Genomic DNA, 13,199 nt, shown 5'->3' with positions numbered 1-13,199 from the left:
AAGGAAGGGACTTCCCTTCAAAAAGTCAGGCGAGAATCAAAAGTAGAGCAAAAAGAATGGGGTTGCATAGGAAACTATTAGGGGAAATTTACAAATAGAAAATCATTCCTAACAGGTAAGGACATCTAAAGCATATATGGTGCATGGAGGAGAGGAGGCGAACAACTGGAACACATCCAAAGGTAGACATGCCCAATCGTTCGTTCCATTTTCAAAAACAATCTACTTTAAACCAAAAGTTTCAGGGAACAATGAGATTGCAAGGCTTTGAAATTACATACCGTTTGCTTCTGTAGATTGCCACAAAATGCACTTTTCCACAATTAAGTGGGATGAAAATCATCTTTGCACATGAGGCTACCATTATGCCACCTGCACACCCCACTTCTGGTAATAGTATGACATGCATTACTCACCGCAATAGCATTTCTGATGATTGTATCTGCTTAGATTCACATGCTCGGCATATAGTCCGACATCCAGTGGTAACTGCAGAGTATTGCATCTTGTCTTTCGCGAATCGGAAGGGGACGTCATCATGGGCGTGCCTGTAACACTATCCCTAACGTGACGTGTAGTGTACCCAAAGTTCCCCACGCGTCGAGGTCCCTCCGATTGTATTTTTTCTGCAATGAGGGAGCCCAATGACTATCGCGAGTGAGTACATAAAAGAGAGAAAGTAGTAAGACGTCTATGTTCCTTCCACCCGAGCGGGGAGGAAGGGTGGGCGCATGTGAATCTAAGCAGATACAATCATCAGAAATGCTATTACGGTGAGAAATGCATGTTTCTGATGCTTGTTCGTCAGCCTAGAATCACATGCTGTGCACAGACTAGCAAGCAGTACCCAGGGTTGGAGGTGAGTCGTGAGAACGAACAGTAGTGAAAAGATGTCTTAATACTGCTAGTCACACCTGAGAATCAGACCTAGAATGAGTGTCTAAGCAATAGGGTTTTGTAAACGTGTGTACAGAACTCCAGGTTGCCACTTTGCAAATGGACTCTAGGAGAACATTTGCAATGAAAGCTATGGAAACCTCAGTGCCTCGAGTAGAATGTGCTCTAGGCTTGAAGGGGAGTCCTCTTTAGCAAGAGAGAAACAGTGTGATGCAGTTGACAATCCACCTTGAGATGGTTGATTTAGAGACAGGATCTCCTCCTCTACCAGCTGGCACTGAAACAAACAATTGGTTCGTTTTTCTCAGTGGTCTAGTTCTTTCCAGGTAAAACATGACCGCCCTGCGCACATCTAATGTGTGTAGGCTTCTTTCGGCCACGTTACTGGGGTTCCGGAAGAAAGTAGGCAGTTCTATTGATTGGATCACGTGGAACCTGGAAATAAATGTAGGCGTAAATCGATGGTGAGTGTGCAGAACCACCTTATCTCTGAACTGTAACGAAAGGGTCTACAACTGAAAGGGCCTGTAGTTCACCAACTCTCCTTACCACTAGGAAGGCTGTTTTATAGGTAAGATCTTTGAGACTTGCCTTACGCATAGGCTCAAAAGGATACCCCAGAAGTCTAGTCAAAACCACATTTAGGTCCCATCCGGGAGCCGAGTTAGAAATGGGGGGAATGAATCCTTTTAACCCATTCCATGAAAGCCTTAATAACTGGTATTTTCCACCACAACACCTTCTGTTGTGATGTAGTGTAGGTCAGAGAGCAGCTAAGTGAACCTTTAGGGAATTAAAAACCAGGCCCGAGTCCAGTAGGTGAGTAAGGTACACTACAATATGAGTAGGAGAGCAGTCAACAGGATTGATGCCCATGGAATTGCACCAGATAAAGCTTTTTCATTTACTGGAGTAGCAGTATCGGGTTTTAGGTTTTCTCGCCTCTCTAAGTATGTCCATGCATCTCTGAGGGAGTTCTAGGTGCCCGAACTCTATGACCTCAGGAGCCAAGCCGCCAAGTTCAGGGTTTTCAGGCATGGGTGAAGAGTCTTCCCCCTTGTCCTCAGATAACATGTTGTACGGGCAAGGCAGTTTCATTGGAGGAGATAGGTACATCGCCATCAGATGAGAGAACCAAGGTTGGCGGGCCTTCATGGGGGGCCACCAATATCATGCTGACTGGTTCCTGGTGCATCTTGTGCACAATCTTGTTGAGTAGAGTAGTCGGTGGAAAAGCATAAACAAATTTCCCTGACCATGTTATCCAGAGACTGTTCCCCCTTGGATCGGTTCTGGGAGTACCTGGAGGCGTAATCCTGGCATTGAGCATTCTCTAGAGTTGAAAACAAGTCGATCTCTGGGGAAACCCCATAGTGCGAAAACATTGGAGACCATGTCTTTGTGTAGTCTGTGGGCTACATTGACCCACTCAGCAGAATTCCCATCCATAACCAAGCTGCGCTTCTGCAGTCAACAGCAAAATGGCTGCGCTGGCTCCTTGGAGCACCATTGCATCAAAACTGCGTTTTGCAGCGACAAAAGGATGGCTGCACCATCTTGCCAAACACCTATTGGGCGAGTTTGAACAGGGAGTAGCCCGAGAAACGTGCCAGTGGGTGTTTTTGTGTGCACCAAAAGAAGAAAATTGAAAAGAAAAAAACAGCGCTGCTCTGTTTGCAAAAGTTCCCATTGAAAAGGGAATATTTTACATTTAAAAGGCTGCTGCCCTGACACTATTTTCGTCTATTCCATATCACATTGCTTTTATCAATAATGCCCTGCCATGCCCATCCATATCCACATTGTGCTTCAGCAGAAGTAAGCATGATCCCTGCATGACAAGACGGTGTCAAGCCAAATCTAGGAAAATCAAAAACTTCACTTTCAGCCGTGCGGGAAACGCTTAACTTTTGCTACAAAGTGTCAAAAATAACCCTGCAAAAAGAAGCCTTAGTTCTCTGTGCACATGTCAATTTCAGGAGACCTTTACCTTGTACAAACTGTTGTATAAAAACTGAATAGGGATGTAAAACAATATTGGGAAGTCAGATGTAAGAACCGAATTTAAAAGAAATCCTAGCAGCTTTCACCATGTGTCAAAATGGGCTTTTGCAAACCAAAAGAAAATGCCTGTTTTAAAAGTACAATGTTGAATAAAAACTTGTCCCTGCCTAGCAATGTAAAGGGGGTTTTGCTGGGGAACATATATGGGATGTTTTACTCACCAGGCTTGTTTTTGATTCAGAACAAAATAAAAGAAAATAAAGGAATTAAAATGCATTTTCTGGATTTTGCAAGCCCCAGAACAGGTCTTTCTGCTGGCTAAACTGAGGCCTTCCCCCAAAAGGAGCCACCATAAACTTCCGGGACACAAGTGATAATTGCTAGCTTGGAAAACTTTGAATAGGACCATAAGGCTGTAGATCACATACTAATCAGACTTTAGTCTGTGTTCCAGGCTGAATCAATAGATTCTGGGACACCAACCTGTGAAGTGAGGAAGTGGCAATAAACATTCAATCAAACAGGGAACCCCCCATGGTCACCATGGGCTAAAATGATATTTGAGGGTGTAGCTTGAAAAAAATGGGCCAAGTGAAGTACAAAGGCCAGCCCCATTTCCTTCAAAAGACTATTTTGATTAAGACACTTTAAAGACTTATCTTTGCAACAGGACTTCGCAGGAACGTGAAAAGTTAACAGTGTAAATGTAATTTTGGGGTTTTTAATTTAAGACGTTTTAGCCTTTACTGCCATATTGGGAACAAAAATGGCAGAGAATTGCATATTCTAAAGGAAATTGTACATGATGCTACTTTGAAATTCAATACTGATATGCCTAATAATAATCTATACACATGTATAAAGTTATAACATTTTAGGCCGAATATGTCTTACTGAAAATGATTAAAAATTGTTAAGCGGAGGAAACAAAGTCTTACAAACTGGAGAGTTGGACAGGCACCCTCTGCGTAAAATATGTAATCTGCCTATGTACGTTTCAAAGGCGCCACAATGGTATAAATGTGCCATTTATGTCAAAACTGGGTTGTGGCAAAATTAACTGTGGGAGGTTCTGGACATAGTAAACCCACATCATAAAGCTGATCTAAGGTCTCTAAAAGTCCAATCAGTTTATGGAAAGGCAATAACAATCACCCCTGACCAATCCAGTTGTTAGGGGCGTACCCAGCCTAAGCTTGTCCTACCATATATTTCTATGATGTCACCTGCTTTTTATATAAAGGGTAGGAGCTCACAGGGACTCTCTCCTGAATTTCCAGTGCCTACATTCCTGATATTCTACATTGCCAGATTCCAGATTCCACTCCAAGGCCAAAGCATAGCTGACTATCCCAGCAAGGGCTTGAACTAAAAATCAACAAAAAAAAAGGAAAAAAAAGGGAAAGCTGTGGTACCCTTTTTGGGGAGCATCCTGAGTCCAGCCAACTTTTTGCCCGCTAGCTGCATGCCCGCTGAACCTCTGCCATCCAGCTGTACCACTACCTGCAACCAGCTGTACCTTTGTGTTAGGCAAAATCACATGCAGTAACCTTTTGGGAACACTACATGCAATTAAGACTACAAGTGTCAATACAATTTGACCTTTGGTACAAGCCTGTACTACACAGTTATGTGGTAGCAGTGGCTGAGCAGCCAGACTTTGCAAGAGTTGAGTGAGCAGTAGAACAAGTTACACAAAGGACCAACAAATACAGTGATTCAAATATACACTTACTCAAGGTTTCTTGGTAAAATAATATACATATATTTACACAGTCAGTTTGAAAACATTACACTAGCAAGAGCAGCTCAATATCACGCACCAATATACTACAAATACACAACCAATAAGTTACTGAACAAGTTCAGCTCCCCTGAAGTGGGAGCAAACTGGCACTTCAGATACTTTCAAAAGGGGTAAAAAGACAAGGTTATAAGAGTCAATGGCACAAATACTTGCACAGGCAGAGCAAAGGGTTTCAGTGAACTACAACCAGCGATTCAATTCATAGGCCTGGGCCAAAGTCAATGGTTCAGAGTCTTTGTATAAGATAGCACAGTAAACGATTAAGTCTTTGCCACAGAGTTCAGAAGAATTTGGCTAGGCGAAAAGTTAGACAAATGTTTAGGGAAGGACAAGCCTTCGAAGTTGGGAAAGTTCCACAAACTTTTGCGATGGTCGAAAAGATTTCCAGACCGCGTTTGCACAGTATCTTGTAAGTGAAGAAGAGCTGTAGCTGAGGCAGTTCTTGACAGTTCGAGCAGATTTTGCTGTGCCTGAGCTTCAGTCATGGGGACAAGAAGGAGGATGTTGGGAGGTTCCTGCACTACCCAGGGATGAGGCCACAAGCGTAGCAAAATGTCGGTTTAAGGTGCAAGTGCCTTAAACACCACAAACTGGTATCCTTCCCACTGGCTATCCGGTTTTCCGCAGCACTCTGCAGAAAATTCGACTAGGAGGGGTTGGTTTCCAGGCAACTTACGAGTTGGTTGTTCCTACCAAACTCAAGGGAAGAAGTTAACCTTGAAGGGCTTCTCTGTCGATGGAGTTTCAGGCAATTCTGACCTGCAGCAGGGCTTCACCGGTCGTACAGGAGTTGCAGCAGTCCTCTTCCTTCAGCTCATCTTCGGTTCTTTCATTCCAGTGGTCGACTCTGCTTTCCAAGTCCCAGAGACCTGTCTTAACAGTTTTCCCCATTAATTCCAGCCTGGCTGTCACTGACACAGCAGGGTGGCTGTCCTTGCCGGACAGCCAGCCGGCCAATCACGCTAGAGTGCATTCAGGTCTCCTAGGAGACTAAGCACAGGGAGTTTCGGGCACCTCCCTCACATCCTGTCCACCCCACACACTCAGGTGCCAGAGGGCTTCAGCACTGAAGCCCGCCAAAGGCCAACGAACAAAGGGACCAAACCTGGTTTGGCGTGCCGAGTTAAACACAAGAAGTACCTTTCCGAAAAGAAATGGCCAAAAATGTTGACCGGAGCCTGTTTTTACAGATGTGTCCTGGGCGCCATATTGGAAAACATGGCTGACCAGATTTTTAGCTACCGTTGTTCGCGATCGGGAAAAATCATTGTAGTTTGATCTTAACCACTGCCATCAGCCATTTCCAGTAGTAAAGGGTAACATTTGACTGTTACATGAGTGTTTTGATGCTAGGCAACCCCTCCAGCACTCTGTGGGAAGATAGGGTGTACTGGGTCTGTAATTTTAAAGAGACAGTAAAGTCATTTTAATTTTACATGCTCTGGGAGACAGTAGTCAGACCCAGAGAAGGTATTTAAACCTTGTGAAGTCTGAAAGACATCCCTGTGCCAATGCACCGAGGGTGCGGTGTGACAGAAAAAGATGCCACCTATGGAGTTGTTTTAGAACTCCATATCCAAAGGATACAAAAGTAAAACACACTGAAAAATGAAAAGCTGGAGGGCTCCAAGGTAGAGGGAATTTAGCACTTGGGAGAGAATTCTCTTGAACACTTTGCCATCCAGTGACTAGACAGGCCTAGCTGTGGTTCTGCCAGGAGAGTCAGCCGCTATCCAGCGCCCGTCGTGCGGTGACCAGAACTCGGTTGACTGTTCAAAAATCCCAAGCTCAAGCTGGACTGTGAGTATATCCCCATCCCATAGAAACACAGCCTACCCATCTTGATCCTTTGTCTTGTTCCACTCTCGCAGTAACCCTATGCATACCCTGGTAACTTGTTTAAAACTGTTAGAATTCCCTGTGCACCCTGTCCTCGTTTTTCTAGTGTTAGCGCAATTCTTTCATTCATCCCATCTTGTAACTCCTCAGCAATATTTGGAATAATTTAAACTAATTCCCACATAAAGTTGAACGTGGGGTGACAAGGTTGACGTCGCAAATGAACCTTGGATCGTACCGTGTCTTTCTTCAACAATCAGCCTTGATAATCTAGTTTGTAAGTAAATCGCGTCTTTCTTTCCAAACCAATTTCTTCTCTTTCACAGCTTCATTTTATCAAAACCGAACCTCCTTTTATCTTGCAAATCTCATCCAGTTCTTTAGCTATAGCCATCCTATTACCTCTATATTGTCCCTGTGACCTGCCCAAAAACCGCATTCCAAATCAGAGTATTTCACCCGTTTTTCATAAAAACCGCCTGACATTTAAAACTGCAATTGAGAAAAAAAATGTAACTTTCCAACGTGTGATTCCGGCTGCATCGTGTTCCTACTTTCAACTTGCTTTTGAATTGTATACCTTTGGTTGACATCTTGCGTTGTGATTGCTAGTGTTTATGCATTCCTGCTGTTGTGAGAAATCATATTTGCCTCATTGATTCAACCGCACATTAATGAATTATTTGTCAATTTCCAAGTGTCATTTTAGGCCACTGCAAAGGGTTTTGATTCGGTTTGCTGCCTCATATCCCGGACTACCTGCTGCTTCTTTATATTCACAGAATTCGATTAATTCTGGGTTGAGGGAACATTGCAGGCGGAAACCTTAACTCGCGTGCCATCTATCCTAATTGAAAAAGTGCCTTGCCTATGTTCTTCTAGAAGGTTAACCAAGTGTATTTCAGTGGTTTTCATTGTAATTATCACCCCATTGGTGATTGCTGCCCAATATAAACGTTTGTGTGAATTCTTAAATAAATAAATATTGCATTCCAACCATCCTATGTTTGAGAACCCATTTCCAAATATTCTGGGACAGCTTGGATAGCTCTGGAGAGTGTACGCCCCCTTGCTTGTTCAAGTAGTACATGGCCATCTGTGAGAATCAGGGCTGTCTTCCCCTGTAACTGCGTCTGAAAGGCTTTCAGTGCTTTGAATACAGCTAACAGTTCCAACAAATTTATGTGGTTTGATGCTACTTCTGGGGACCACATGCCGTGCTCCGTCTGCTGAAGCAGGTGAGCCCCCCCCACCCCGTGAGAGACGAGTCTGTGGTGAGTGGCTTCTACTGAGGGGGTGGTGAAGGTCTTTCCCTTCAAGAGGTTTTCCCTCGACCACCACTGCAGAGAGAGAACGAGGGCTGGCAAGACAACTACCAGATCTTCCCATTGTCCGCTGGCCTGACACCACTGGCTGTTGAGCCACTCTTGCATGGTACGCAGATGCGAGTGAGGAACTAAGTAAATGCAGGACGCCATCATTCCTAACAGTCAAATGGCTTTGCGTACCGTCACTTCTCGACCGGCTACATATTGAGGGATCTGAACCAGCATGTTTTGAATCCTCTCGTTGGAGAGGAAGACAAGGCTGTTCGAATCAGAGCCCCTAGGAACTTGACTGGGGTCTAGGCTGGATTTCCTCTCATTGAATCCCAGGCTAAATAAGACGTCCATCGTCTTTTGGGTGTTCAACAGGCATGTTCCATAGGAATACCCTGTTATGAGCTAGTCGTCGAGGTAAACCGAAAAGGATTCTCTGCGCATGTATGCTGCTGCCACTACCGTCGTAAACACCCTTGGTGCTGAGGCAATGTCAAAGGGGAGTACTTTGAATCGATAGTGCTCGTCATCTATCATGAACCTTAGGTATTTTCTGGGTGCCGGAAACATTGAAATTTGAAAGTATGCATCTTTCATATCCAGTGTTGCCATGTAATCCCCGTTTCAGCAGAGGGATTACTTCCTGCAACGTGCCCATACAAAACTTTTGAGGTTTGACGAACTTGTTCGCTTGGTGCAAGACTAGCACGGGGCGCATGGTGAGATCCTTTTTGGGTACAAGGAAGTCCACAGAATAAATACCCTTGTTTACCTGTAGAAGAGGGACAACCTCTATGGCGCCCTTTTCCTGCAGGATCTCGACCTCTTGTAGCAGGATGCGTAGGTGTTCAGGCATCAGGCGTCTTGATTTTGGCAGTCTGACTTGAGGTGGTCGGCAAAATTCTATGCAGTACCCGTGGGTGACGGTCTTGAGCACCCACTGGTCTGTTATCCCCTCCCATGCATGAAGGAATGATGTTAAGCACCCCCCAACATGGCATGGGATCTGACCTGAGGCCGGGGAGCCTCTGGGGGTGGAAATCCGGCCTCTACCCTTTCCACGCCGCCGTCCTCTAGGTAGCTACGTGGTGGTGGTGTTGTTGGATCCTTGTCCTGATGACCAGTTGTTTCCTGAACCATACTGGTTCCGAGGGGAGCAAGATTGCCCACGAAAGGAAAGAGCTGCCCCCTCTCTGTTATGAAGGCCATTGGGTAATCTGGTTTAAAGGTAGAGAGTCTCATGTTCATTCTTAGCTGTCTCAAGTGCTTCTACCCCGGCTTTGCCAAACAAGTTGGTTTCCTTAACTGGCTTGTTTATCAAGGCTGCTTGGGTTTCAGGCTTAAAACCAGAGTTCCTCAACCAGGTGTGCCGTTTAAGTAGTGTACCCTGGGCCAAGGTCCTTCCCACTGTTTCAGCAGCGTCCAAGGTGTTCTTAAGAATGTTGTGGTTGACTTGCTTGCTTTCAGATAGAATCGCAAGCAGTTTAACCCGCATTGGTTCAGGGACCTCTTGAAGGCCCTCTTGCAGCAGGTTACACTGTGCATCTGAGTAGCTAGCCAACAGAGTGGTGTTGTTGGCTATTCGGGCTGAGAATGCAGCAGCAGTCATAACCCTTTTTCCCCCCAGTGCATACAACTTTTTGCCTTCTTTATCAGGTGGTGCCTCACCTGTAGACAGGGAGACACCAGCCCTCTTTCTCGTAGTCCTAACTACCAGGGAATCTGGCGTGGCATGCCCCTTAATGTAAAGGGGTGTTAGGGAGAATTCTCTCTTTAGGCTGAATTTCCTAACCTAGTGAGTCCCCCAGCAGCTTTGCTGGATTTCTGGAGTTTGTTTTTTTCCTCCTGCCAAGAGTGAGACTCTTTTTCTCCCACTGTTGGACATGATTTATGGTATTCCTTTGACTGGTAATGTGTTTTATGGGCTATGGGGTCCTTTACTCCATAGGGTCTCATGTGTTTTTAATATGTGTGTTACACAGCACCCTCCGTGCAGTAACACAGGGGTGTCATAGTGACAACCCACCATAGACTCCATACCCTGGGACGGACTACAGTCTCCCAGGGCATGTAAAGTCACCATTGGCTTTACTAGTCCCAATTATTAACAGAAACCAGTACAAACCATCATATTGTGAACGTACTGGTCAGGGCAATTCGATTGCCCCGGGGTCTGTTAGCCGAGGGGGCACGTCTCCGTCCCCCCTGATTGAATTTTGGCTGGTGGCAGTGGAAACTACTTTTTATATTCGACCGCGAATATTTCCCTATGGGATTTTCCCATTGTTCGAGGCTACCAACTTTAATTATTTAATTCTCATAGCCTCGAACATACCGCTGGTTTATTTATTTAATATTTATTCGCCAGTTGGTATTTTTTGCCAAGACCAGATTATAAAATGGCATTTGTGTTCTCTTCTGTGACTCCAACCCAAGTCGAGCCCTTTGTTCCACTTTTTGGCGGGCTTCTCCACAGAAGCCTCCATAAGTGGTGCCACTCTGTCTGGGTACCACAGGGGGTGTGGGAGGGGGTTTAGGCACCCTGGACTGAGTTACCTTGGTAACTCAAGTCGCACTCTTGCGTGATTGGCCCAAGTGGTGAGCCGGGCGGCTCACCACTTAGCATGTTTGATTGACAGCTAGGCTGAATGAATGGGGGTGTGCTGCATAAAAGCAGGGCTTTGGGGACTGGAACTTCAGAAGTCGCCACAGGACCTGAGAATCCGATGAGGGAGAAGCTGAGCAGACCTACCACGACGACACCACCGGTGGAGCCCTGCGGAACCGACTCACCACTTCTCGATGACAGAAGATCTCCCGGCTGGAGAGGCTTCTTCCCCTGACTGGTGGGCACAACCAGTTTACCTTTCTTTCTTCGCACCTCAGACCGGTTTGTGGTCGAACTGCCCGTGCCAAGCACCCCGGCGGCCGGATAGCCACTCACCACTGAACCGCGAATCAACGGACCGCTCCTTGTACCTGAGAAACTCAGCAGCTGGTTTCTTCCCTGGCAGTGCAACAGACTCCTGTCTTCCCCCACGATGAGATCCTCTCTTCCCCGGACGAAGTACCGACTTGCATCCGCTGCCAGGAACAACTACCGCCGCTGGAGTGTTCTCACCACTTTAAGGTACCGTGTCCGCCAGGCCTCCCTTTCTAAAGATTGCTACAAGGTAATAATAACTCCTTAACCTTCTGGACTGGGCTGGCCGCCTTGACCCTCTAACTGGTCCCTTTCTTCGATCCAACTCCTTTTTGAACCCTTACAAGACTTTTGTGCACTGCAACCGTGTGACCTTGGACACATTTCGTTTCGATCCTCTTAAAGCGGATCCGGCCTACTGACTCTGAATTCACGGTTTTACTTTGCCTTTCTCTCTTGTTCTGTTCTTGTAAAAGTGTTGGGATCTGTTTCAATTTGTTCTCTGCTTTTCTCTCCCTTTTTAAAACGAACTATTAGAGTGCCATCTACGTTAAGCGCTCACCGCTGTCTGAAAATAAGTGGGGCTTTACTTAAGACTTGTCTAATATTCTTTTAAGGGAGTGTATATCTTTTAGTGACCATGTTTCTGAATTGCTTACCATTAGTGCCTGTGTGTTTTTCTAGATGTGGTTTTAAATAAATAATTATATCTCTTTTACACCAAGCACTGGTCAGTGTTTACTTGTTCTATTGTGTGCTCTTGACCTATTGTGAATACTCTGTATACTGCCTAACTCTTCTTGAGGGAAGTCTGACTGCTCAGCCACAGCTACCAAGTGAATCTGTGTGGTACAGACTGCTACCAAGTGGGTTTACTGCCAAACACCTGTAGTCTTAAATCTTTTGCAGTGGTCCCAGAGGGAACTGCACAGGTTTCTGCCTAACAAGGGGGTCGGTATGAGGAGGGCGAAACAACTTCTCTACCCTAGGATTAACTGCCCTGGTTTGGGCTGGTGTTAACAATGAGGGCATCAGACGTCTCTTAGAGTTCAGTAAGGGAATGGCCTGACTGGCAAGAGGCTTTTCCTTCAGCATGTCCTCTACAAAATCAGAATCCTGCACAGCCTCCTGTGTGGCGATTTGAAAATGTTCAGCAGCCTTCTTTAAGATTGCGTTGAACGCCATCTGATCATCCACAGGTGAGGCCTGATGGACTGGAGTGGTAGGAGGGGAATCCATACACAGAGCGTCCGGGGTAGGATTAGAAGTAGGGGACGCCCAAGGTTGATCATCAACCGGATGGCTGTCTTCCCATTTATCCATGGGATAAGCAGGATCATCAGTAGGGTGCCCAAAGGAATCATCATCCTGTATGTAGGTATTGATAGACACCTTGTCATCAATAAGGTCACAAACATTCTCTTCATGAGGATCCTCAAAGTCCTCTGAAACTTAGCCATAGGCGTATAAGGAAGTTCCTTGCAAGGCCTCTTGGGAGCAAACCTCTGAGAACTCAAACTTCTCCAGTCTGTTCATGCACCCCTCAAACTTCTCCCTGGTCCATGATGATTAACCAGGAGTCTAGGGGAGGAAAGGGATCTTCTTGATGATTTTCCGCTGCAGAACGTCGAGATTTTTCTTCCAAAGTCCTGGATAAAGACAAAGGGCTCTCAGAGGACTCTTCAAGGCTCCAGCCATTGTGACGTGTCTTTAGGCCATTCTTTGTTTCAATGTCTATTTCGACTGTTCCTTTTGTTTAACCGCTGAGGCGATTCTTGCAATACTATCGCTGATGCTTGGGGTTAGAGGGAGGTGCGACAGTTGAGCTGGTGGCTGCACAGTAGATCTCAGCGCCACTGGGGCGTTAAGCTGTGTCGAAGCCTTCTTCTGAAGCCTCTCGACAGCCGCGTGTGATTTGGTGTTAGCACCTTTACTTTGGACTGCCCGGATGTCGCTGTCGAAGTTGCGGGGAGGGCTGCCGGTCAACGCCGAAATATGTGACATGCCCGCTGGCGCTTTGGAGCGCTTCGACTGTACTGCAGAAGCAGAACCATGGGTTGTGTGCTTAGTGTGGGAATCGGGTTGTCGCCGGGATATCGTCCCCATTGCAGGACTCACGCCGTGCCCATCGGGGCCGGGGACGGACGCTGCAGATCGAGAACTCTCTGCGGTCAGGTCAATGGCTTCCTGGAGCCTTGGTCATCGCCAATCCCTTCATCACACTCTGCGGCTGTGGTGGCGGGAGAATTACTTTCGGCCTGCGACATACTGTAGGCCGCCCACCGCTTCAAACAGCGCTCCTTAATAGTCTTAGGCTGTAGGAGTTTACAGGATGCCTTGTTGTGGTCGAGGGGAAGACAATTATTGCACCGACTGTGCTAGTCTTTCCACGGATATTTCGCCTTACAAG

General features: G+C 46.1%; 1 protein-coding gene across 3 annotated transcripts in view; it reads right to left on the bottom strand.

Annotated features, from left to right (window-relative positions):
- The window catches only part of CDK7 (cyclin dependent kinase 7), a 633,476-nt gene that overhangs the window by 279,928 nt on the left and 340,349 nt on the right, over window positions 1-13,199 (bottom strand). The gene's annotated exons all lie outside the window — the stretch shown is intronic.

This window comes from Ambystoma mexicanum, chromosome 6p, assembly GCF_040938575.1.
Source record: "Ambystoma mexicanum isolate Mex_15411 chromosome 6p, UKY_AmexF1_1, whole genome shotgun sequence".
In the NCBI taxonomy this organism is placed as follows: domain Eukaryota; kingdom Metazoa; phylum Chordata; class Amphibia; order Caudata; family Ambystomatidae; genus Ambystoma; species Ambystoma mexicanum.
Note: the sequence above shows the minus strand (reverse complement) of the source record. Positions and strands in the feature narration are given on the sequence as shown.